Below are 27,419 nucleotides of genomic sequence, written 5' to 3' on the forward strand. Positions count from 1 at the left end.
TTTGAAATAGCACCCTGCTCTCCCCATTCTAGTTATAACTCTGTGTGTAATTAACAAAAACAGCCTTTATTAGTGATGTCCTGTTTCCCGTCAGGTGATTCATTTTGCGCAGAAACACATGGTTCAGAATTCACTTGATGCTGGGCTGAGCTTTTCAATTTAATATATTCACACCAAAGGTGACATTTAACTCCTCTAACATCCAGACAGCCAATCACATGAGTCAGATTGGTGGGGTCAAGGTTGTTCTTTGGGTTTCTCAGCAAAACTTCAGCACTTTGTTAAGCTCTTGAGAAAACCAGATGATTATAGGTTTTATATCATATTTACTCTGGAACTCATTACATAATGCAAATACCTCTGGATATATTTTCTACTGGTTAATAGTGATGAATTTTCTAGTTATGATGGAGATGGCATTTGCTAAATGGACTCCCATCTGGTCATATACTTGTTTTTCCAGTAATGGTGATGGGTATAAAGTATCCTGACTTCATGCCAACTTCTACCAAAGAACAATCTGGTTGGCAAGAGTTTCAGTCTGTGGCAATAGAATAGAGTTTTCTCCTGTGTTACACTAACTATGCGTTTGAAATTATAACCTGGCTCATTATCATAGTATTCTAAACAACAGAGCTAACTAGTTAGTCCTGGGACAGGACCATTATAAAGTTTGGTCTTTCTTGAGGTTTCTCACTTTTACTGCCTTTTCACAGTCTCCAAATTAATCTAATTCCAGATGGCTAAAGACTAATTTATTACAGAAACGTCAATAGACTGGAATTTGCAGATTTTTCCCAAGTTGTCTTTGCCACATTTACATGTGCTCATTTCAACACACAAAAAAATGGAAAATATTAATTTTGAAGAAACTAGTAGTTCAGAATTCACGAGAAAGTTAAAGTTAGAAAATAATTTAATGGAAAGGCAATGTGTTTCCGTGCGGAGTGAAAGGACATAAGCATAGATGCAGTCAGGGTATCCTGTACAGGATCTCTGTGCAGTTTAGAAAAAAGTGCCCACTCACTCCAGGACATACAGCCCTGAGTCAGAGTGCAGCTTACCTAGCAAGGAAAGAGAGTGCTGTATGTCAACCTCTATCTATCCCTTCTGCCAGGCACTCTTATACAAGGCATAACTCCATATAGATGGTGGCAGACTGAAGGAGCATAAGGTCTGTCATTGGTTATTGGTTTTCAGGCAGATAATGTAAATAAGGAGTTTTTAGAAATGTAAATAGGTAGCTATTTCAGTTCAAAAGTTGAAGCTATGTGGTTTAAAAATATGTAAATATTGTTAGTATCTGTCTTCTGGAACAAATCTTAATTCTCTTAGAAGAAAACAGTTTCTTTTGTTCCAACTGATATGAAACACCTTTTTCTTCTTTCTGTAAAATGTGCTTATGCTTGAGTTGTATTAATTGTGATATGCTGGAGCTCCTGGGTGGCTCAGTTGGTTGGGCAACTGACTTCAGCTCAGGTCATGAACTCACGGTTCATGGGTTCAAGCCCCATGTCGGGCTCTGTGCTGACAGCTTGGAGCCTGGAGCCTATTTCAGATTCTGTGTCTCCCTCTCTCTCTGCCCCTCCCCCACCAATGGGCCCTCTTTCTCTCTCTCTCTCTCTCTCCCTCTCTCTCTCTCTATCAAAATAAATAAACATTTTTTTAAAATTGTGATATGCTACATATACCACATATTTCATTCTTAGTTTAATTACCCTAGGCACTAATTACTAAAGAAAAAGAGGTTATGGTGATATAGCACTGTGAATTGTATATTTAAAACCACACTATTCATCATGAACTTACTAAAAGCTTTTTAACTGCTATAATAATCCTGGAAGGAATACAAATGTTGCCTTTAAATTACTGCTACTTAAAGTAGTTTAATATAGTAATCAATCATTATTATTGCAGTGTCTGCTTAATCAATGGGTTAATTAAATATCTATGTAATCACAATAAATTTTTAACTACTTTAAATATGATTCAATCTATGTAAATAATATTCTACATTTTGGGGATAAAACCACTTTATATCTCCATTTTGAGAAACTTCTTAATTTTTGTATAAAAGAATAAAAATTCAAAATGTAAGAAAGTTCTTGTCCTTAAACATTAACTGTTTTCACACAGAAGGTTTATCAGAAGCAAGTAGTTAAATTCTTAGGGTGCTGCAGTGGTACTAAATAGACCACTGTATTCAAATATATGTAAAAGGACCCAGAGGGAAGAAAACTTTGAAGAGGACTCTAGACAAGAGAAAAAAGAAAGGGGGGGGGGGGGGAAGAGGAGGAAGAGACTACATAAAATTGTTCAATTTATTTAGTCCTGATGATGAAGGAGAATAAATACGAGATTAGGGTATAAAAACAGACATAGAGGGGACACAGTCTTCTATTCCATCCTACATGTTCCTCTCTGTGCTAAGGGAGGTATATGGAAGCCAAGAACAAAGATGTCCCTGCAGAACTGAAACTGTACTAGATGGAGCAAGAAGTTGTCTCAACTGGCTGCATAAGGAACTGATTAAAAACATGTGGGGGCAGCAAAGAGCTACTCTACCAACAGGTAAGTGTGTGTGATTCATTTTATAAAGTCAACAGAGGGTATCTGGGTTTTTCTGGGAGAGGGGGATATGAGGGTGGGGTGGACGCAGAATAAGACACAGGACAGGTGGAGACACAACAGGTGGCATATTTCAAAAAAAGGGTTAAATCCAATCATTCATTCAATAAATATTTGTGCACATTTACTTTGAGCAATGCATTGTGTTCAGTAGTTGGAAATATAATCCTCAGAGGTTAAAGTCTGGAAGGATATGAACAAATAATTGAAAGCATTGACATGATAAGCCTTAGAATGGAGGAGATACAGGGGGCTAAGGATTTCATCTAAAAATACACTTGACTTGGATATAAGCGAAGGAAAAGTCTTCATAGAGGAAGTGACCCAAAAAACTCACAATGAGTACTTGAGCCCAGAAAATAGGGGAGTCAGGGTAAGAGTGCTCTTGGCCAAGGAAAAACTGTAGGCAAAAGCCAAACAGATGTAGATGCATGGGCTGGATCAACCTAAGTCCAGAGTGATAAATAATGGACAACTCATGAAAAGCCTTATAAACCAGGTAGAGTTTGCATTCTCTCATAGAATAGCAAGAAGCCTTAGAATTTTTAAGCAGCAAGACAGTAACATGGTCAGGTGTGTGTGCCGGAAAGATCATTCATCTTTTTAAAGGTGTTAAAAAGGAACAAATTCCAAATCAACAGGTATATTGGTGCAGCCCAGGATATGTGATTTAAAATATCTCTGTAAAACCCACAGTTAAAACCATACTCAATGGTGAAAAACTGAGAAATTTTCTTCAAAGATCAGAACAAGACAAGGATGTCCACTTTCACTTCTTTTATTCAACATAGTACTGGAAGTCTTTACCACAGCAATCAGACAAGAAAAAGAAATAAAATGCATTTAAATTGGTAAGGAAGAAGTAAAACTTTCACTATTTGTAGATAACATGATACTATAGATAGAAAACTCTAAAGACTTGACAAAAAAACTACTAGAATGGATAAATGAATTCAGTAAGGTCACAGGAGACAAAATCAATATAGAGAAATCTGTTGCATTTCTATTTACTAATAATGAAGTAGCAGAAAGAGAAATTAAAAAATAATCTCATTTATAATTGCACTGAAAAAAAAAGACTTAGGCATAAACTTAACCAAGGAAATGAAAGACTTGTACTCTGACAACTATAAAACACCAATGAAAGAAACTGAAGATGACCCAAACAATGGAAAGATATTCCATGCTCATGGACTGGAACAACAAATGTTGTTAAAATGTCCATACTACCAAAGCAATCTACAGATTTAATGCAATTCCTATCAAAATACCAACAGCATTTTTCACAGAACTAGAACAAATGATTCTAAAATTTGTATGGAACCACGAAAGACCTAGAATAGCTAAAGCAATCTTGAAAAGGAAGAAGAAAACTGGAAGTATCACAAACCCAGATTTCAAGATAGGCTACAAAGCTGTAGTAATCAAAACAGCATTGTATTGGCACAAAAATGGACACATAGATCAATGGAACAGAGTAGAGAATCCAGAAATAAACCCACACTTATATTGCCAATTAATCTATGACAAAGAAGGCAAGAATATGCAATGGGAAAAAGACAGTATTTTTAAAAAATGGTGTTGGGAAAACTGGACAGCCATATGCAAAAAAATGAGAATAGACCACTTTCTTATACCATATACAAAAATCAACCCAAAATGGATTAAAGATCTAAACCTGAAACCTGAAACCATAAAAATCCTAGGATGGCACAGGCAGGAATTTCTCTGACATTGGCCATAACAACATCTTTCTAGATATGTCCCTTGAAGCAAGGGAAACAAAACCAAATATAAACTATTGGGACTTCATCAAAATTAAAAGCTTCTGCATGGTGAAGGAAACAATCAATAAAACTAAAAGGCAACCTACTGGGGGAAGATATTTGCAAATGATATATCCAATAAAGGGCTAGTATCCAAAATATACAAAGAACTGATACAACTCAACACCCCCCAAAAACAAACAATCCAATTAAAAAATAGGCAGAAGACATGAACGGACATTTCTCCAAAGAAAACATCCAGATGGCCAATAGTTACATGAAAAGACGCTCAACATCATCTATCATCAGGGAAATACAAATCAAAATCACAATGAGATATCACCTCACACCAGCCAGAATGGCATATATATATATATATATATATATATATATATATATATATACACACACACACACACACACACACACACACATACACACACAATGGAAAATTATTCAGCCATAAAAAAGAATGAAATCTTGGCATTTGCAACAATATGGATGGATCTAGAGAGTATAATGCTAAGTGAAATAAATCAGAGAAAGAAAAATACCATATGATTTCACTCATATGTGGAAGGTAAGAAAAAAAAAATGAACAAAGGGAAAAAGAGATAAACTAAAGAGAGACTCTTAAGTATAGAGAACTGATGGCTACCTGAGGGGAGGTGTGTAGTGGGATGGATAAATTAGGTGAAGGGGATTTAAGAGTACACTTATCTTCATAAGCACTGAATAATGTATAGAATGATTGAATCACTGTATTGTACACTTGAAATGAATATAACATTATACATCAGTTACACTGGAATAAAATAAAATATCTCTACAAGTGATTTTATTTTTTTTAATGTTTATTTATTGTTGAGAGAGAGAGTGTGAGCAGGGGAGGGGCAGAGAGAGAGGCGGGCAGAGAGAGAGGTGGACAGAGGATCTGAAGGGGACTCTGTGCTGACAGCAGTGAGCCCAATGTGGGGCTCAAACTCATGAACGGTAAGATCATGACCTGAGCCAAAGTCAGAAGCTCAACCTACTGAGCCACCCAGTGCCCCTCTCTCCAGGTGATTTTAAAGCACAGCTGCACTTAAAAACCACTGCTTTAAGATGGTTAGGCCAATTCAGCACTAAAACCACTTAACATATCTGCTGTGTTAGCTCAGTCTTCTGGGCAGGGTCATCTAATTCCTAGGGACTTGCTTGCCCCAGAGGTTTCTCATGTTCTCGCTATGTTATTAGTTCCACTGATCCTTCTTCACCAAAAAATCATGGTCATTTCAGACCAGTAGCTTAAACCAGGAGACTCTCTGGAAACTATTGGAAGTGTTTGCCAGTTCTGGGCAAATAAGGGTAATTAGCTGTCCCAGTTTGCCAGATACTCAGAGGAGTAGGGCCCCACAAAGCTAGACTTTAGAAAATCAGGACAGTCCCAGGAAAACTGGGATAAGGTGGTCATCCTAGGGCAAATACAAAGTGGACAGGAGATTGGATATTCCAAAATTTCCCTGCATCTAGGAATCAGCAGCCAGTGGGGACTTAACTATACTCAGGAAATGAATTTCAGTGACGGTGTTTTCAAAACTTAGCTGCCTTTAAAGGCAAAATGCTATTATTGATGATTATGCCTGGTGACAATTTCAACTATTTTTAAACTTGTGGGAGACTTCAGTCTTTGGGAAAAACCCATAATGAGTGGTAAAAAGTGCTTAGTTCTTATGTATATGTGACATAGCTTTTTCCACACTTCTAAAATGGGAATGTATATGACTCTCGGAGGACAGGGTAAAATCGAGCTAAACAAGGTATATCTTCCTGAACCACTAAAATTACTTGAAGACTTGGGTGAGTGGGAAGTAGATTAAAACTTTTTTAAAAATTAACACAATTTTAATATTCACTTTAATGTTTAGGACTTAGAAAATATTTGCTTGAGATGGACAACTTGGGATGAATTCTTAGACTATGCCACCATGGTCCCCAGCATGGCAGTCCTCTCACTTAGGTTGAGAAGGAGCATATCTAGGTGGAGAGCTTAAGAAGCCTGTCCCTACATATGGATACTGCACACCTTAAAGAAGACATTCCTTGCCAAGAGCTGCTGACCTTAAATGGAGGATGCATTTTGAGGAAAGAAAAAATCTATTTCTATTTCTATGTCTATGGAAGAACGCCAGAACATCAATGTTCCTAAACACTCTTGCTTCTCTGTATTATTTAGTTAACTACCTAAATATGGTCCTATTGCCTCAGTAAGACAAGGAACTCTAGAAAAGATGGTCCTGGAAGACAAATGCATGCCCATCCTGTTAATGCTTTCCTATTCTGGGAACTCAATTCAATGTTCTGTATCTATTTAAATAAGTCAATTTATTAGTTTACTGCCTATTTCTTTTTTAGTCTGTGAGCTGCTTTGAGGACAAAGACATGTCTTCAGTGTCTACTAAGAGTGCCTGCTCACATGATAAGAATTCAGTAAATATTTGTTCAAATAAGTAAAGTAAAATTAAATGATGTGAAGTCAAAGAGGCATAAACTGGCACTGAAAATCTCAGAACAACCTTAACTACTTAGCCTTGTTTAAAAGATCTAAACAATTACATTTTGTGAACTTCTACTCTTTCATCTGACATTTTTGTCTACAATTTAGGAGTCATTTTGTTCTTAAGTTTATTCCAAAAGGAAAATATGTAAACGGAATAAGGAACAACAGTACATTCTACCAGAATGTTGCAACAGGAAATGGACTATTTTTAAATCTCATACAAATTGAATTATACTATTTACTCTTATTAGGTATAAGCTATAAATATAGTGGAAGAAAAAATGCTACATAGTTTATGATATTAGCTATTACTACCGAAATTAAATCCATTTTCTCTCCTGAATTTTAGAAAGCAAAGTGAACATGATTAGTAACATAACAACATACAAGGAGAAAATTCAAACATGGTTAGTTTAAATGGCCATTGGGACTAAAAGTGTATCTTTTGGTTTCTTTGGAGAAATTTCTTTCCATAAATATATGGTCAATAGTGCCTAAAAGTCTCTATACTTATGTTTATGAAAGATCACTCCTTTCTAGCACTTTAGACTGAATATCATCCAAAAGAAAGATTTCATTAAAATGTTAAAAGCAGATGCTATTTTCATGTTAAAACTTGCTATTATTATCAACATAATAGCTTGAACCTTTTAAAGGAAAATCCCAATGATGCTTTTTCAGAAATAAAAAAAATGCATTCTAAAATGCAGTGGGGAATTCAAAGGACCCCAAAGAACCAAAACAATCTTGAAGAAGAATTATGTTGGGGGTTTCAGGCTTTCTGATTTCAAATTTACTAGAAAGCTACAGTAATCAAACAGTGTAGTACTGGCATAAATACAGACATCTACACCAGTGGGATGGAATAGAGAACACAAAAATAAATCCTCACATGTATGATCAAATGATCTTCAGTAAGAATGCCAATACCATTCAATGGGGAAAAGGACAGTTTTTTTCAACAAATGATGTTGGGAAAACTGAATATTCACATGCAAAAGAATGAAGTCCGGCCATTATCTTTCACCATATGCAAAAATCAACCCCAAATGATCAAAGATATAAATGGAAGAGCTGAAACTTTTGGAAGAAACTGTAGGGGGAAAACTTCATGATATTGGATTTTGCATTGATTACTTATATGTGACACCAAAAGCATGGCAACAGAAGAAAAAGTAGATCAATTAAACTACAACAAAATTTAAAATTTTGGTATCAAAGAACACAATCAACAGAGTGAAAAGCAACTCAGAATGGGATAAAGTATTTGCAAATCATATATCAATTATCTGTTAAGAGATTAACATCCAGAATATGCAAAGAATGCCTACAACTCAATGACAAAAACAAAAAAACAAAAAACAAAAAAAAAAAAACTAACAGCCTGATTAAAAAATGGACAAGGGACTTAAATAGATATCTCTCTGAGTATGATATTCAAATAGCCACCAAGCACATGAAAAAATGATCAGTTGTTACTAGTCATTAGGGAAATGCAAATCAAAACCACAGAGACCACTTTTTACCAATTAGGATGGCTATCATAAAAAAAAAAAAAAAAAAAAAAAAAAACAGGAAATAACTAACATTGGCAAGGATGTAGAAGAAAATGTAAACTATTGTGCACTGCTGATGAAAATGTAAAATATATGTCACTATAGAAAACAGTATGGTGGTACCTGAACAAACTAAAAGTACATTATCATATGACCCAGCAATTCCATTTCTGGGTACATACCCAAAAGAATTGAAAGCAGGGACAATCATGTTCATAGCAGCATTATTGGAAATACCCAAAAGGTAGAAACAACCCATTGACGGATGAAAGGATAAATAAAATGTGATATATATACACAATGCAAATATTATTGACCTTTAAAAGGAAGGAAATCCTGACACGTGCTACAACATGGAAGAAACTTGAGGATGTTATACAAACCAGTCACAAAAGGACAAATGCTATATGATTCCACTTATATGAATAGTCAAATTGACAGAGATAGAAAGAACAATGGTGCTTATTGAGGGCAGAGAGGAAAGGAAGACAGAGACTTGTTTAATGAGCACAGAGTTTCAGGGGTGCCTGGGTGGCTCTGTCAGTTGAGCATTCAACTTCAGCTCAGGTCATAATCTCTTGGTTCGTGGGTTTGAGACCCATGTCAGGCTCTGTGCTGACAGCTCAGAACCTGGAGCCTGCTTCGGATTCTGTGTCTCCTTCTCTCTGCCCCTCCCCCACTCAAGTCTGTCTTTCTCTGTCTCTCAAAAACAGAAATAAATGTAAAATAAAAAAGTTTTTTTTAATGGGTACAGGGTTTCAGGTTTGGAAGATGCCAAAGAACTGTACACTTAAAAATTGTTAAAATGGTACATTTTACATTATGTATATTTTACCACATTGAAAAAAAATTAAGAGTACCTTGTTTGCCCCCAAAATAATTCAAATAAGAAAAATCATTCCCAATCCTTTATTTAGAGATTAACACTTTAGGGAAAAAAAAGTAAAATTCCATGCAATAAATTATAAAAATTCAGTCATATTTTCCTTATGATTAGTTAGCTGAATGTCAGAGTCATCCATGGATTTAAATACATTTTCACTTCTTATGTGGTTTTCTTCTTTTTTCTTTTTACACACATTGGGATATTAATAGTACAACAGCTGCTGTGTCCCAGATTAGAAACTAGATAAGGTCACAGGTTCCCCCATGAAGTGCTGTGATGCTACAGTGTATAATTTCTTAAATTCCAAAACACTACAGGCTTTTTGTTAAGTGTTAATAAAGACTCCAGCAAAGCCTTTAAACTGCCCACCCCTGTATGTAATCAGTCCAGCAGATAAGAGTCCAGCTTTCTGTGAACAAGTTGAAAATCTGAATTCCTTAAACTATGGAAGAAGCCTTTGCTAAGGCACAATTAGATGATTATTTTCTCACTGTGGTTGTTTATCTAGCTCCATAAATTTAATCCCCTCAACAAAAACCAGCTAGATGAGACCCAGGGCAGTAAAGCATCTATAATAGACCTGGCACCAGACATCTTTGTATAGACATCTCTGGTACAATTTTGCTTATTAAGTTACATTTTCTTCACCTCTTTACTTTTTTCTATGATTGTCACCTTTTTAGATTATCTCTAAAAGTTATTTTTCAAGCATGAGCAAAATCTTGCAATATAATCCTGTTTGGAGGACTGACTGGCAGGGTGGCCTTGCCATAGGGCTATTTGCATGAGGAACTGAGGCTCTTCCTGGGAAAGAACTCATCCCAAGGGAGGAAGGGCACCATTTTGGTTGAAGGACAATAAAGCAGGGTCAGAGGGGAAGGGTGAATCTGAGTGCAGCATAGTGTCTGTCACTCAGACTCTCCTCCAGCCCACCTCCCTCAAGCCATGCCTGAGTCTCAGGGTGAGGGACTGCCATAAAAGACCTAAATAAAACTAAGAGGAATTGGTAAATTAGAATTCAAGACACCATGCTTCAGTAGTAAAGGGGGAGGGGAGGCAGGAAAGAGCAGCCCTCTATTTATCTAGCATTATGCTCTCAGTGTAGATACCAGCCTGAGCGGCCTCCAAGTAGTCATCAGCTGATATAAACAGAAGAGACAACAGTGTGGGCTATGCTTTAGGCAGGCACTTACAGGGGCGGCCATCATTACCACAGTGGGTTGGAGTAGGAACAAGGGCAAAATGGCAAATGCCAAATGGTAGCCCAGAGGAGTGTGCAGAAAATGTGTGGGTCATCCTCTGAGGACTGCTAGCATATTATGGGAGGAACCTAAGGGGGCCCGGCATTCCCACAGAGCAGGTGGGGGTAGAGGCCGGAGAGGGAGAAGATAGCTTAGTTTCTTTGATCTTATTTTTATCCTGTGACTGGTGAGGGCTGGGAAATATAAGTAAGATTTTTTTCAAAAGAGGAAATATTTCAATCCAACAAGATAAGACTACATCATTGAGTTCCTTCAGATTTGGTATGTTTTTTATATATATTCATTTCAGCCTCTGATTTTAATGAATTCTATGTTTATAACACATACTTGACCAACTTAGAAAAACTAGAGTTTAAATTTTAAACAAAAATACAAGAAAATCTCAGCCATTATTAACCTACAGGGAATATCACACTGGGGATAAGTAATCAAGAGTTAGTACTTTAAACATTAGAGTTTGTTTTTTTTTTTTTTTTTTTTTTAAGGGCTTGGGAATAGGAGCATCCTCAAATGAATTATAAAGTCTCTCTCCTCTTAAAAGAATATAATGTATGTAAGTTACCGTCTTTTTAAGAACTCGGGGTGGTCATTCTGAGTATCAATTGTTCTGGTGCACTGAAGATGTATATTCTTATGTGGTTCTTCAACACACTTGTTTTTCATCTTTAAACAAGTTCTTGATGTAAACTGAGCACTAGTGTTATGATTATTTTTTACTACAACTCAAGCAATGTAATTGAAAGAGCATGCGCTTGGGAATCTCGAGATAGAAACGTGCGTTATCACTACTACTGCTAGTGTGACTTTAAGTAAGTTAGTTAGCTTCTCTGAACTCAATTTCTTCTCCCATAAAATGGCCATAGCAGTAGCTACCTCACAGATACCACATGAGCTGATGTGTAAAGATCCTTGGTAAATGTTAATTGCCCTGCCCTTTGGGAGCCGAACAGGCAAATCATGGCTGTGCAGTTTCCTATAGCGATGTGCTCTTTGGCCAGTTAGCCCTGAACTTCAGTTTTCCTGTCTGTATGAGAATGAAATCTATGGGAAGTGCCTAATAGTGCCTATGGAATACCGTAGGTGCTCAATAGAAGGTGATTTTCTCTTTCCTTTCCTTTCCTTTCCTTTCCTTTCCTTTCCTTTCCTTTCCTTTCCTTTCCTTTCCTTTCCTTTCCTTTCCTTTCCTTTCCTCTTCTCTTCTCTTCTCTTCTCTTCTCTTCTCTTCTCTTCTCTTCTCTTCTCTTCTCTTCTCTTCCCTTCCCTTCTCTTCTCTTTTCTTTTCTTATGAAGGTGAATCAGCTGATGTGGGACAGCTGCATCTAGTGAGTAACATAACCAAAAGTCTTCCTGCAAACTAACTCAGTAAATCAAAGACTAAGGCAGTTTTTCTCATCCTTGTTCCTCTCAATATTTTGTGACTGTACAAACCACTCGTAACGATATCTGTGATTCCTATGCCACAAACCTAACTGGTCGCCGGCAATGCCATGTTGGCTTATCCTGTGCTTTTGAGCCTCCTGCTCTATTTGTGGATGTAATTTGAAGGAACAGCTTTCTCTCTAACTCAAGAATTTGAACTGCACTGTTTACTTTAGAGTCTGTAGTTCCTTCATCACCATGTCAAAAAATCATATTGCAGCAGAAATGACCTACCATTTTTTTAAACTTTTCTGAGTATTCTATTTAAAGCCTGGCAGGAGTAAGAATGTTAAAGAACACATCTTCTACTAGCACTCATGTGAAAAGCAGGCATTGCCTACAAATGAAGGTGCGAGCAAAGTCAAGCCCTCTGATTTAGGAAAGTAAATAAAAACAAGTCCCCAAAAATAGAAACGTTAATTTTTAAAAATTGCATTTTTGATGTTTAATAGAATTCCTATAAGAGCTCCTACTTGAAATGTCCTTTTTAAAGAAAGGAGATCCTGAGAAAGCTTTAAAACTTCTATTTGTAATTTGCCGAATGCTTTTTAATGGGCGATATTTGGCCTTCTAGTGCCATGTCTCAGTTTGAAATGCCAAATCTACTCGTTCAAAGAGAAAACATAGTCCATTGTATCCGCTCATACAAATATTTTGCTTTTTCACTATATTGGATCAGAAATGGGGCACATTCAAAACTATTTTAAACAAGAAATTCTCATGTGTATTATTACCTCCCCATTAGTGTTTAGAAGCTATGTGATACCTGAAATTTGAGAATGGGCCTACAAACTGTCATTTCTGATGCCTGATACTTCCCTTAATTACTATACTCACCACTTCATAATTTCAACTGTTCATTTTCTCCCTCTCCACAAGACTGAGAACACAGTGAGGGAAGAAGCCTCTCATTTTCTTTTGTGTCCCTAGTCTCTAGCGCAGTGACTGACACAAGTGGTTGCTCAATAAATGTTTGCTAAATGTATGAATAAAGTGTGTGTATGTGTATGTGTGTGTGTTGTGTATACATATTCTACTTGCCCAACAACAATTTCCTGTTTTTCCCTTTTTCTAAGCATGTACATTTTCTCCTTTGGGAACAGAACTGCTTTTTAAAAATCTACCTTTTATCTTTCACAAGAGGAAGTTCAGATTCCACAAGATACTGATTTATTACTCTCAGTATGTTCATGAAATCCCTGTAAAATCTCTCCATGGTTCAGGTTCCTTCTTGCATACAAGAAACAAATAGAAATGAACAACAGTCGATTCTTATTTGCAATAGTTATTTTCTGTGAAGTTACCAGAAACACTGAATTAGAAAATACTGAATCATTGCTCCCAGGGAAAATATAATTAGGCTTCTACAAGCCCCTCATCACAACGATTTCATCAACTAGTTAACATATGACCTTGTTTTATGTGTTTTTCTGTTCAAAGATGAATGAATGAATATACATGGGTAGTTATCTGACTTCTGAATGAGGTAAAGACATTCTCTGAAATGACAAAGAAAAAGATAAGAAATTCTATGTGTAAAAAAACCCCATAGCCAATTAAATGGCAAAAAAAAGAGAAGTATTTGTTAACAACTATGACAGATATGGGGTAACTATCCTCAGCTATAAAGGGTGCAGGTATGTCAGTGAGAAAATTCCTAAGGCTTCTTGTGAGGACAAAGATTGGTGCACAAATATGTTCATTACAATGTTATTTATGACAATAAAAACATTGGAAACTTAAATACTCAATAAGAAAATATTTGAATAGAATACAATACTTCCATATGATAAAATATTTTGTGGACTTTAAAAATTACAATTCAAGGGATGTTGAAGGATATGGGAAGTGCTTATAACAAATATGTATTCAAATTTGGGTATACACTGCATTTGCAATTATATAAGAAACATATGAAGAAAAATACTCAAATATTCACTATTATTCCTTCAAGCTGGTAGAATTATGGGTGATTGGTATTTTTCTTTGTAACTTTTCATATTTCTAAGTAAGTGTTTCTCAAAATTTTTTCACTTTGTTCTCTTCTAGTAAGACTTTTTAAATTATTTTTTGTAATTACCACCACACTTATGAAATTTTAATACCACAGCCATATTGTATATCTATTTATGTACTGTGGTGTTTTTGAGGGCCACAAACCATTGTAACATCTAAAATTTCTTTGCCTCCCCTAAGAATCAATTTTCACACTCTTGGGAACAATAGCACTCTCATCAAGAATGCATATTCTCAATGACCTGTATTGAACTGGTTTTACTTTGATCACCAGATTTAAAAAAATTTGAAGAAAGTTCTGGCATAGGTAGTTTCAACTCAGAGGAAGAAATTTCTTTTTTTTTACGTTTATTTATTATTTTTGAGAGAGAGGGAGAAAGAGCAGAGCACGAGCAAGGGAGGGGCAGAAAGTGAGGGAGACACAAAATCTGAAGTAGGTTCCAGGCTCTGCCCTGTCAGCATAGAGTCCAACACAGTGCTCAAACTCACAAACCACGAGATCATGACCTGAGCTGAAGTCACGCCTAACAGACTGAGCCACCCAGGTGCCCCAGAATAAATTTCTAATAGGAGAATTTCTGGTCCTCTGGAATTTGAAATTTTGAGACAATGATCTTTCTATTATGCCTAAAAATTTTTGTGTAAGTAAACATCTTTTCTAGCTAATATATTTGAGTCTGTATGCATAATATGAAACTAAAATATTTTGCAAGGAAGGACAGAGTTGAATTTAATAACAACCAATACTTACATTGCACCTTAGTATGGACAAAATTCTTTTCAGGGGTATCATTTCTCTTAATTCCATTCTACAGATGATGAAAATAAGACTCAAAAAAATTAAGTAGCTTGTTCAAGGTCATAGGATTCATAAGAAAGAGAGGTATCTGGTTCCAAGGTATTTAGTCTCTCCATTACAAGTTACATATGAAAATACGACATAACTACAAAGCAAAGGAAGGCCCTGGAATTCAATTCTCTGGGTAATGTTTCCTGTACTAACATTCATCCACAAATGGTGCCACCACCATCTGGCCCAATTTCCTCACACTACATAACTTGATTGGCTTGCCATGATCTTGCCAACAATTTTTTGAGCACTATCATCTTTTTAGTAACTTCCCTGAAGATGCTGCACTGCTATTGTCAGGCCAGAGGATGTGAGGCAGTGAAGCCAATCCTGTAAACTTACTTCTCTAATTCTCCAAGACCCCTTGCCAAGCCACTGCTGCTGGGAGACAGCCCTAGAGCACGACTTCTTGCAATGCACTTTGAAGTAGATAAAATATGCACTCATGGACATCTGTCTGTTATTTCCTGCACTCACAGCTTTGTTCTTTATTGCCAGAGAATTCTATGGATGATGTCACTTTTCTCTGAAGAGAGCAGGCCATCAGAGCTTTTCACTGACATAATTAATTATCTGTAGCTTGATTCTGGGCCAGAAAATTCTCAAGGCACAGCCCCCCAAAAGAATTAACTCTACTGTGTTTGGTATTCTTAAACTCTTAAAGAGACAGGGTACCATATCTTTTTTTTTTCTTTTCTCAGACACTGATAATGGTATTTTTGTTCAGTGATATCAAGTAACAGAAAGTGAACTGGGGCACTATTCTATGATTTCACAAGGAAGACCTTCGGTTCAATGGGCAGCAAAATCTAAAGGTCGCTACAGATCAAGTATACAAAGCAAAGCTTTTAGGGCTTAGTCTTAAATGCTACAGGAATGCATCACAATTACTGAATAGACTCTTTGGGGGATCTTGTGAATCTGCAGCCAGAAAAATGAGATCTCAACCAAAGCTAACCACGCTGAATTATCCACAAGGTGAAAGATTGTTTATCACCCACAACAGCCTAAAGCATCAATTTATGTAAACTTTACAAGATATAAGAAATTACCAGAATGGTGACCATATATTTTAAGAGTTTCATCAATATCTTTACAAGATCTAAAGCAAATTAGCACGCTCATCAGAAAATATCATTCTCCACTCTGCTGGGTTTCAATATTATGTAAATGAGTTATTACTTATCTCTTAAAAATGGGCTTGGTGGAGTGGATCAACACTGTAGATGTCATAAGTAGTGGAGGGCCTCTGTTGGAATCAGAGCACTTGAGTTCTGGCCCTGCTTTTCAGGTGAGTGATAAAGTAAGATCCAAGAAATCTCTGAACTTTCCCAACTCTGGTGGAGATAGTAATATCCTAAAACCATAGATTTGAATGTGCATATTAATATTAACCCCCGACAAAGGAATTGTTGTTTATGGTCTATTCTGCTACCTTGATTCTGCATAAACTAGTTTAAACTGTATTCTCTCTAGATTAATTTAGTTTGGCAAATTATTTCTTTAGATCTACTACTGAAATTTTTAAAAATTTAAAGTTATAATGTAATAAAAGTTGATTATAAAAAATCAACATTACAGAATCAATATTAAAGAAAAAGTGAAGGTAATGCCACATCCTCCCAAATCTACTCCCCAGATCTAATTTTATTGATAATTTGAGATGGATCTTTTCAGAATTATTTTTCTCTCTACATACATATATACAGATGTCAGCACACACACATTCTCTCTGTCTCTCTTTCCATCTCTCTTTCTCCCTCATATTATTGGGCACTTACTATATGCCAGGAAATATGCAAAGCACTTTGCAAATATTATCTCATTTAAGCCTCACAATAACCTTATCAGATAGGTATTATTATTATCATTATTTTCTAGATGAGGTATCTGAGACAGGTGCAAAGAAGTTCAGCGATCTACCCAAAGTCACACAACTAACAATTGCTGGTGTCACGACACAAATCTAGGTAGTCTAACTCCAGGGCTGGCAATCTTAATACTATACTTCATGAATTCTCCATATATATCTATCAATATAGAGCCTCTCAAATATGAAACACTTCATTTTTTTTTCAAATACACCAGAAAGCTCAAGAAGGATGAAATCTGCTGGTGCTAATAATACTCATTTCACCAGAACTAACAGGTATGCCTTGTGTATTTGTTTTTCAAATCAATAAATTCATTGAGTCTCCTCTCTTTTCATACGTCCATCTCTCAATTGAGTCTTCTTCAGTTTGCTCAATTGTTCTTACCTGACTCTCTAACCCAAGTTTAGATCAAGCTCTAATACAAAAAAAAAAAAAAAAAATCCAAGGGAAAGATAAAATAATTGTGTTAGACTAGAATTCCACTGTGTTGAATTTGCTTAAAATAAAGATCTCTACTATAGAAATTAAATCAAACCTTTACCAAATATCTCTTTGATTTGTCTTTCTTCCTTCTTTTGCTGAAAGTTGACGAGGCTGTCTACCACTCCTCTTTCCACTGGCACCAGAACACACCATAGATGGAGCAGTTAGTTATCTCCTTCCTTCCTCCCTCTCTCCTCCCTTTCTTCTTCCATCTACTTACTAATTTATTCATTTATTCATGTGTAAAGTTGCTATTCTGCTAGTCATTGTGATGGAACCCACATAAATAGGACATAATCCCATGCTTCCATGACTTTATAATCCAGTAAGAATGAGATTTGGGGAGGTGATTCCTATAATTAATTATTCATTCTGAACCTTTTGGATGGAAGGATGGGAGGAAAGTTCTAGAGCATGGGATAACATAAGGAAATCATAAGGAATGAGTAATTTTAATTCCAGTTTTTTGGCCAAGTGATAGCAGGACTTTTTATTTATAGAATCACGGGAATTTAGAGTAAGAAAGAACTTTAGCCCCTTAGTTTACAGCTAAGGAAACAGCTTCAGAGAAGCCAGTGATTTTTCCAAGAGGTACAGCTAATTGGTTATTGATTATACATTAGAATCCAGGTCTCCTGATTCTGGGACCAGAGATCTCTCACTATACTAACTCACTAATAAATGCATTGCAACAATCTCAAGTAGGAATTAATCCATATGCTAATTAATTTGTTTTAAAAATGTGAAATAAGCAATGTTCTTCAGCGATCAGTTTCCAGATGATAATAAGCATTTAAATGTCATTGGGCACACTTGGAAGGAATTCTGGCATGCTATAAAATCAATGCCCTAAAAAAGCAACTGACATTTCATTGAAGTTTGAGTTTGTATTCAAATACATTATTTGTCCATTAGCAATAGGAATCTGGTTACTAAGTTCAAAATATTTGATTCAGTATTTTTACCCTAATTTTCAGATCAGTGCATATCTAAAGTATTATTTGTAGCATACTTTCTTCCCATGGCAGATCTTTTAGTCAACCAATTTCATTATAGTCTTCTTGAGGGAAAATGTTAGAAAAACTTAATTTTGTTATAAGCTTATCAGTGACTACCACCAATAACCAATCTTCATTTAAAGTTGGGAGCACTCTGACTTACATACCATGGTCTTATACTTGCAGCCCACCTCTTGGGAAATTTTTTTCATTCCTAAGCCTAAGCCTGAGCTTTATCTGATAACCTGACATTGATTCTGATGTTTAAAAATCTATGCCTTACTAGATTGTATAATGTTCTCAACGCATCAGCTTTTTCATAATAAATGACCAAGAACAACTGGCCAAGATTCATTTTAATAGCTGGGAACTTTCAGGGAGAGAATTTTCTTGATCATGACAAAGTCAAAATGGTTCATAGTCTTCCTGGTTTATTTAAAACTCCTGCTCCTTTTCTGAAGTTACCAAATTGCCAAACATTGTCATTTCAGACAATTGATATGCATTGACCTCTACTGAGTTTTTGTGGTTAGCAGCCTTATCTGGGCTGTCATTAACATGCTTCATTATCCACAGACCAATGGCCAAATGAAAGCATGGCGGAGATGACTAAATAGAAGAGGCAGGTGGATGAGATCAGACAACCAGTGCTGCCAGATTTCTCAATGCTGAACTCATTATTTCATATTCAGCAGTGGCCAGTTTTAAATAATATTACGAGAATATCCCTAAATTTCCTTCCAATTTCTCCATGACCTTCAAGGTCAACAAGCATGTAGTCTGAATGCCCTCTTTCTGCAGCCACTCCTCACACATGCTTAATCCCAAGAGCTAATTTAGCAAGACACCATGGGGTTGCAACAACATGGAATCTCTCCAGCTGAAGTCCTAGTGGTCACTCCACAGCTGGCGTCATATTCATGGAGATCAGTTCTGAAGGCTTTTGTCCCAAGATGACTTAACCATGGCAAAACCACTTGAAGCATCTCTTCCTGATGTGCCTGCATTGTTTTTTCTAGCCACAGCTCCTAAAGACTCACCAAAGCCATAAAGAAAGAAAACAACCAGGTACTTCTGAAATTGCAGTTGCTAAAGTGGAGGCACTTGGAACTTTAGGTACCACCAAGTCAAAGCCACTCCAATCAGGTTTCTACTCCTATCACTCCACTGAAACCTCTCTTATTAAAGCAAACCATGACTTTCCTGTCACTAAATGCAACAGTCAGCTCTCATTCTTCATTTTCCTTGATCCACCAGCAGGAACTGATACTTTTAATTTTTTTCTCCACCTTGAAAAATTCTTCACTTTGATTCCAAAACACCCTACTTTGCTAATTTCCTTCCTACCTTTCTAGCTGCTCATTCTCATTCTCCTTTGCTGATTCCTCCTCATCCTCCTGACCTCTGGGGGTAAAATTTCCTGGGGCTCAGAACCTGGACATTTTACCTTTTCCACATTTACTATCTTCATGATTTCACCCAGTTTCATGGAATTAAATACCATCTCCACACAGGTGACTCCCAAACTGATAACCCCAGCCCAGCCTTTTCCCTGAACTCCAGACTCAGATCCAAATGCCTACTGGATATCTCTCTGTACTTGAATGTCTAACATTATCTCAAAAATAACATGTGTAAAACTGCATTGCCAGTCAACACCTGTTTACTCCACCCCATCTGCAGTCTTCCCCATCTTAGTAAATGACAATTTCTGTTATCCATTTTCTGGGCCAAAGAACCTTGGAGACAGCTTTAGATAACCTCCTTCTTACATATCCCACTCTCAACCTGCCATCAGATACAATCTGCTCTCCTACAAAATTTGTACAGAATCTGAGCACTTTTCACCACCACCACTACTGTTACCACGTTAGTCCAAGCCACCAGCTCTAGTCTGGATAAAGCTTGTTAGAAACCCCGTTTCTGGTGGTTCATATCAACACAGAAGCAAAGAACTAAATAAAGAACTGCTGACAAAGGAAAAGATCTCTGCGCTTTCTTTATACACTCAATCATTGTCAATACAATAAAATTAAAACTAAAACTGGTTTGGAGGTCATAGGAATGCAATAAAAAAAAGATATAACAGTGCTCGCTTCGGCAGCACATATACTAAAAAGATATAATGACATTTTAAACGTTAGATAGCTGCAAATATTTGTTAAGAATCTAATACAGAGAGATTCTGATTACCATGAACAATGAAAAATATACAAAAAAAGAAAGTATCTTTAAAAAAAACCCCACAAATCCTGATTTTTAAGTTCCTTTAAAGATCTTTTGATTATAAAGCCATCTCTTTTAAATAAGAATAACTGGGGAAATTTAGAAACAATGTAGTGAGAGAGGACAGGTCTTTCCACACACAAAAATATATTATAGTGCTAAACTAATTAGAACAATGTGATACTAAAGCATGAAATAGGCAGAGAAATCTATGTGTTGAACTATAACTCAGAAATGGATTTAAATATTATAAGGCAAAAGTGACACTTCAAATCACAGGAGGAAAAGTAAAAAATCAATTAATGGTTATTTACTTATTATTTCTCAGTTGTAAAATCAATTATCTTTATTCTACTCTGTGATACTGAGTCTGAAAGTCTGCAAATTACATTTCCTATAGTCCTATGCTTGCTGCTTCCTATTGGGTTCTGCCTGCCAATAGGAGTCACTAGAGGAATATTAAAAGGTGGGAAGGGGAGAATGAGGGGTACCTTTCTGTTTTGTCCTGTTTCTGACAGTATTGTTCCAGTTCCAGCTTCTTCAGACCTCCTAGAACCAGCCCATGAAGCTCCCTCTTCAGAGAGGTGCTCCCTCTTCAGAGAGGTGCCCCCTCTGCACAACGAGTTCTAGCAATTCTACCCCTTCCCTGTGTCTCCCCAGCTCTAGAGGCAGGCAGTTATTATCTCTGGTTACCTCAGCATTCTCTTTTTACTCTTTCAGTTTTCTAGCATTTGTATAATTAAATCCCTTTATAAACTCCTTTATGCTTGAACTATGTAGAGTGGTTTCTGTGCTCCTGACTAGACCCCTACTGATACAACAGCCATCTACAAAAAAGTAAAGTGATTCACTTTAAACAAAGATGAATTCTGGGAATGCAAGCTGGTGGAACCACTCTGGAAAACAGAGTATGGAGGTTCCTCAAAAAAACTAAAAATAGACCTACCTACGACCCAGCAATTGCACTATTAGGCATTTATCCAAGGATATAGGTGTGCTGTTTTGAAGGGACACGTGCACCCCCATGTTTATAGCAGCATTATCAACAATAGCCAAAGCATGGAAAGGGCCCAAATGTCCACTGATGAATGAATGGATAAAGAAGATGGGGTATATATATATACAATGGAGTATTACTTGGCAATCAAAAAGAATGAAATCTTGCCATTTGCAACTACATGGATGGAACTGGAGGGTATTATGCTAAGTGAAATTAGTCAGACAAAGACACAAATCATATGACTTCACTCATATGAGGACTTTAAGAGACAAAACAGGTGAACATAATGGAAGGGAAACAAAAATGATATAAAAACAGGGAGGGAGACAAAACATAAGAGACCCATAAATGTGGAGAACAAACTGAGGGTTACTAGAGGGGTTGTGGGAGGGGGGATGGGCTAAATGGGTAAGGGGCACTAAGGAATCTACTCCTGAAATCATTGTTGCACTATATGATAACTAATTTGGATATAAATTTAAAGAAATAATAAATCAAAAAATAAAATAAAATAAATTTATTCATTTAAAATTAAAAAAGTAAGCTGTTTCAAAAATGAAGTATAATAAGGATGTTTTACTGATACTGAAAAAAAAAATAAACAAAGATGAATTCTAGATGGGTAAAATAATGCAAAAACGGGAAGGAAAAAAAAAAGGACCAGAAGAAAATTTGAAAGAAAGTTTTCATAATCTAAAAGTGGGAAGGGCTTTCTAAATTTGATCCAAATCAGAAGCCATAAAAGATTGATGTCTGACTAATAATAGTAATAAGAAATTCTGCATAGCAAGAAATGCCAAAAGCAAAGTCAAAATAAAAATAATGGGGTGGGAAAAATATTTCATTTACAGCTCATATCACAGATAAAAAACTAATTCCTTTACTATATCAAGAGCTCTTATTAATCAATAAAAGACCAACAGTACAACAGCCAAAACAGGCAAAGGCTAGAAACAGACTAGTCATAGAAAAGGATATACAAATACCTCTAAAAAACATTTGAAAAGATACTCAACCTCAATCAGAAGAGAAATGTAACTTAAAACTACAAGGAGATACCCATTTCACCTTTTGGACTGGCAAAGGAAGTAAAACACCCAATCAGCAACATGTTAATACACTGTGTTGGCAAAAGTGTGAGAAAACAGACCAAGGCAATTAAACAAAATCTACCACAGATGTATATATCTTTTGACTCAGCAGTTCCAACTGTTGGGGACTATGACCAAGAGAAATACTCTTACATGTGTGATAAGATGTGTGTATAAGGTATTCATGCAGCATTGATTGTCATAGCAAAAGACTGGGTATAGTTTAAATGCCCACCAACAGGGGACTGCACTAAGCCACAATACCCAACTACCTACTGTACCCTCCACAGTCATTAAAAAGAATGTAAAATCTCCATATGTTCTAACAGGAAAAGATTTCCAAGTCATATTTGATATCTGTCAAGGGCCAGTTACAGAACAGTGTACATAGTATCTTCCATTTGTATATATAAAAAAAGAAAATATATATACTTGTGTACATTATACCTTTTTCTAGCTCTTCAACCACATTTGTAAATTATTCATTCAAATGTTTAAATAAAATATTCTAAGGGGCGCCTGGGTGGCTCAGTCGGTTGGGCGTCCGACTTCAGCTCAGGTCACGATCTCGCAGTCCGTGAGTTCGAGCCCCGCGTCAGGCTCTGGGCTGATGGGTCAGAGCCTGGAGCCTGCTTCCGATTCTGTGTCTCCCTCTCTCTCTGCCCCTCCCCCGTTCATGCTCTCTCTCTGTCTCAAAAATAAATAAACGTTAAAAAAATTTTTTTTAATAAAATATTCTAAGTTAACTAGACTTATTGTGATGATCGCTTATAATACATATGAATATCAAATCATTATGTTCTACACCTGAAATCACTATGTTATATGACAATTATACCTCAACAAAAAAGGACAGACAATAAAATTGTTTTAAATCACACAAAAATTATTTTTAACATAAATTTTTTAAATATATAAAGTTACCCCTAGAATTATTTTATGTTTGGCCTGATTTTTGGATTTACTAAATCAGAGCATGACTCCATCCATACACTTATAAATTACAACATGATTCCTGAACATGTAATTACAATAAGACTCCACCACTTTGGAAGAGATACAAGAATGACACTCTATCAAAATACAAAAATCTCTGAACACCTGGACAGAACAGAAGTCCTCTCCCATAAAGTCCTTGAAAAAACATGTGAGCAAGTTATAACAAGTAATGGAATAGCTTTTAAGCATTAGCCTAATAGTAGGTATTTGTATGCAGAATTGCTTTCCTTGCCTAATGACCCTCACTTGATGTGGAAATGGCATTAAAAATAAAGTAGTACAAAAATCAATGAATAGAATCAATGTATGGCTTTCATCAGTTTGAAACATGTGAAATATTAGTGCCTTTTCCTTCAGATCATTTGCATAATACACAATGAAAGAGGAGACTCTCAACACTATTTAACACAGGAAACGTTCAAAAGCTACAGACATGTCAGTATGGTGGGACCACAGATGGGAGGCACACAGTGAAAGATGAGGCTGGAGTGGTGAGTAGGTGCCAGTCCATGAAAGCCTCTCAGAGCAATAGGGAGCCTCTCAATATTTTAAGCAGAGGAAAGACTTGATTGATTTGTATTTTAAAAAGCAGACTCTGGCTGTGATACGGAGAATGATGGGTGACAAGACCACAGGAAGGGAAAATCAGTCAGGAGGCTACGGCAACAAACCATGTGAAAGGTAGTGAGTGTGCCTGAAGTGAAGCAAGGGCAGTGGAGATCATGTCTCTCCAGTTATTTGAGGTCAGGGACCCTATGCTTATTCTTTCCCCTCACATTCCCTCCACTACCTAGTCAGCATTCCATAACTGCTTTCAATTATTCCTTGGTCAGTTGAATCAACTATCATATGGTGGTAGATAATCAATAGGAATGACCAGATTGTTGATCCACTCTGCACTGCACATAGATAAAAGTGTGGTATGTGTGATCATTGTGTGTGACAGTGAACCTCAGAGGGAAATGGGATCTTATCCACCTGCATGTTGCCTCACAGGTGAAGAAGGTAAATATCCTTACCCAGTATCCCTTCCCACTTGAGCAATTATAGCTCTGAAGAGAAAGAAAGGAAGTGCAAAGGTTAGAGTTTCCTGTGTGCAACTCTTCAGTGACCCTGGAAGTGTCTCCCTGTCAGGATGTGTAAGTTTGTTTTTTTTTCCAGGAAATGTCTTTGCCCAGGTATTTTGCAGTCAGCATACCTGGCACTTCAAGCTGACATGTTACGCCACATGCACCTATAAACAAGTCAGATATTGCAAAGAAAACAAATACTCAGGGCTCAAGCTGTGTATTCAACTGTGCACTCAAATGACTGTCTTTAGTAAATGCCACACCAGGAATTAACATTCCATTAAAGAAAACAAGATACGTGCATTTTGGTGGTTTCAGAGGTTTCAGAACATAGTTCACTTTACACATTGCTTTGAGGTTAAGAAAAAAAATTGTTAATTAAAAAATTATATATACAGCCAAATGTGCACACTCATATATAGTATTTATCACATATAGTATCTATTTTTATCACATACGAAATTTTTTTCACTAGTCCAAATTGACAGGTACTACAATATGCCATCTCAGGAAAGATCCATTTAAGGTTCAGAAACAGTAACACCACTGTTCAAGGGACACTCATTTTCATTGGTACAAGTTGGTTTTGAGCCCATCAGACCATTTTTTGCATTTGTTTAGGAACATACAAACCCCTGGTTTATGGCTGGTTTTCCTCACAAATTAGCTATTCCCCACAGAGCCATGGACCTGCAAATGTGCTTTTATTATTATAACTTTTAAAAGGCAGGAGTAGAGCAGAGTCTGCTAAAATTTGCGCACATTGTTTTTTGTTTCCTTTCAGACCCTTGATCAGGAAATGCTTAATGTGGGAGTAAGTATTGTTAGAGATTAATGGCTGCTATTCAAAAGGTCAATAAAAGTTCTTTCCTGCCAATACAAATGTATACATTGTCGAAGCACAAGACGGTATCCACAGATAGAATTATGTGTTAGCTGAAAAGACCAAGTGACAATGCTCTTTTTGAATCAGTTTATGTACTTTCTTTCAGTTATGCACTAATATCACAGGGAAATGATTTCAAAATTTTTCATCAGCACCCTGCTTTCTCTTTTAAATACAGACAGTTTGGATAAAAGTATTTTTCTGTTGACAACCATGTGATGTGAGTCTCTGAGCCCATCATGTGTTTCGAGGTTAGTCTGTGACTAGTTGACATGATGCCTATGAAGCCAAATTTCAAATCTCACGTGGGCCGATTACCTTTGCAAAGAAAAATATTCCACACTTTGTCTGCACTCTTAACCCTACCTGGCAAACCTAAGGATGCCTCAGGTCACAAGAGATTCAGAACAAGCCCTTCATCACCACTGTACATGGAAAGGTCTCCTAAAGACCACTGGGGCTGAAACAAAGGAAGATCATGGGGAAGTGCCAAAAAAAGGGCCATTCTTTATCTACAAAGTCTTTGCCCAGTGACTTTGAGGAGTGTCCCTGGAACTGCTCAAAAGAGAGAAGGAAATAAAAAAGAGGTAAAAGCTATCTCTGGAATTTAAAAACAACATCAAGTTGCTAGCAGTTATAAGCAGTGCTTATACAGAAACATCTCAGTAATTTGGATACCATCAATTTAAACTCACCATGGTCTAGATATGCAGTTCTATATTTTAGTCTTTTTCGTTTTTGTTGTTAATGTTTATTTTTTAGAGAGAGAGCATGAGCAGGGGAGGGGCAGAAAGAGAGGGAGACAGAGGATCTGAAGCAGGCTCTGTGCAGACAGCAGCAAGCCCAATATGGGGCTCGAACTCACGAACCATGAGATCATGACCTGAGCTAAAGTCAGACGCTCAACTGACAGAGCCACCCAGGTGCCCCTGTACTTTACTCTTAAAAACATTAATTTTTAAAAATTTATTTATTATTCGGGAAAGAGAGAGAGAGAGAGAGAGACAGCATGCATGGGGGAGGGGCAGTGTGAGAGGGACAGAGAGAACCCCAAACAGCCTCCATGATATCAGTGCAGAGCCTGATGTGGGGCTTGTTCCCACAAACTGTGAGATCATGACCTAGGCTGAAATCAAGAGTTGGTTGCTCAACCAACTGAGCCACCCAGGCACCTCTGCTCTTAGAAACACTTAATAACTAGGGGCGCCTGCGTGGCTCTGTTGGTTAAGCATCTGACTTCAGCTGAGGTTACAGTCTCATGGTTCATGAGTTCGAGTCCCACCGTTTGGGAGTTCAAGTTCTGTGTTGGGTTCTGCACTGACAGCTCAGAGCCTGGAGCCTCCTTCAGATTCTGTGTCTCCCTCTCTGCCCCTCCCCTGCTCATGTTCTGTTTCTCTCTCTCTCTCTTAAAAATAAATAAAACGTTTTTTTAATAAAACATTTTTTAAAAACATTTAACAACTATAAAAATGTTTTATGTGGTTTAACAGTGTAAATCAGAAAAATACACCTAACTTAAAGTGAAGATTTTTCTTTGCTTTTCAATGTTTTCAATCACCCATTAAGCAATGGCATTTGCGTTAGTCACAACTGGATTCATTACAAGTGATTCTATGGTTCAGTTTGTTATAATCCTACTGAGAAGCATGAAAAGAAAGCAAGATGCAGGCAAAGAGATGAGGCAGTCTACTAAAAGGAACCCAACCATCAATTTGTGATTTAGAGACCAAAAAGTTATCCCAAGTTGTATATTTCAAAATTTATTGTTTTGTATGGAAAAAGTTTGTTGGCAAATAATAGACACTTCTTCTTATCTGTAGATTAGGTTTCTCTTTCCAGCAAGTTTGCTCTTCCATTTGAATTACAAAAA

At 36.6% G+C, this 27,419-nt stretch overlaps 1 protein-coding gene across 11 annotated transcripts in view; it reads right to left on the reverse strand.

The window, feature by feature from the left end:
• Positions 1 to 27,419, reverse strand: part of FILIP1 (filamin A interacting protein 1) — a 301,024-nt gene that overhangs the window by 65,197 nt on the left and 208,408 nt on the right. The gene's annotated exons all lie outside the window — the stretch shown is intronic.

Source organism: Panthera leo, chromosome B2, assembly GCF_018350215.1.
Source record: "Panthera leo isolate Ple1 chromosome B2, P.leo_Ple1_pat1.1, whole genome shotgun sequence".
In the NCBI taxonomy this organism is placed as follows: Eukaryota; Metazoa; Chordata; class Mammalia; order Carnivora; family Felidae; genus Panthera; species Panthera leo.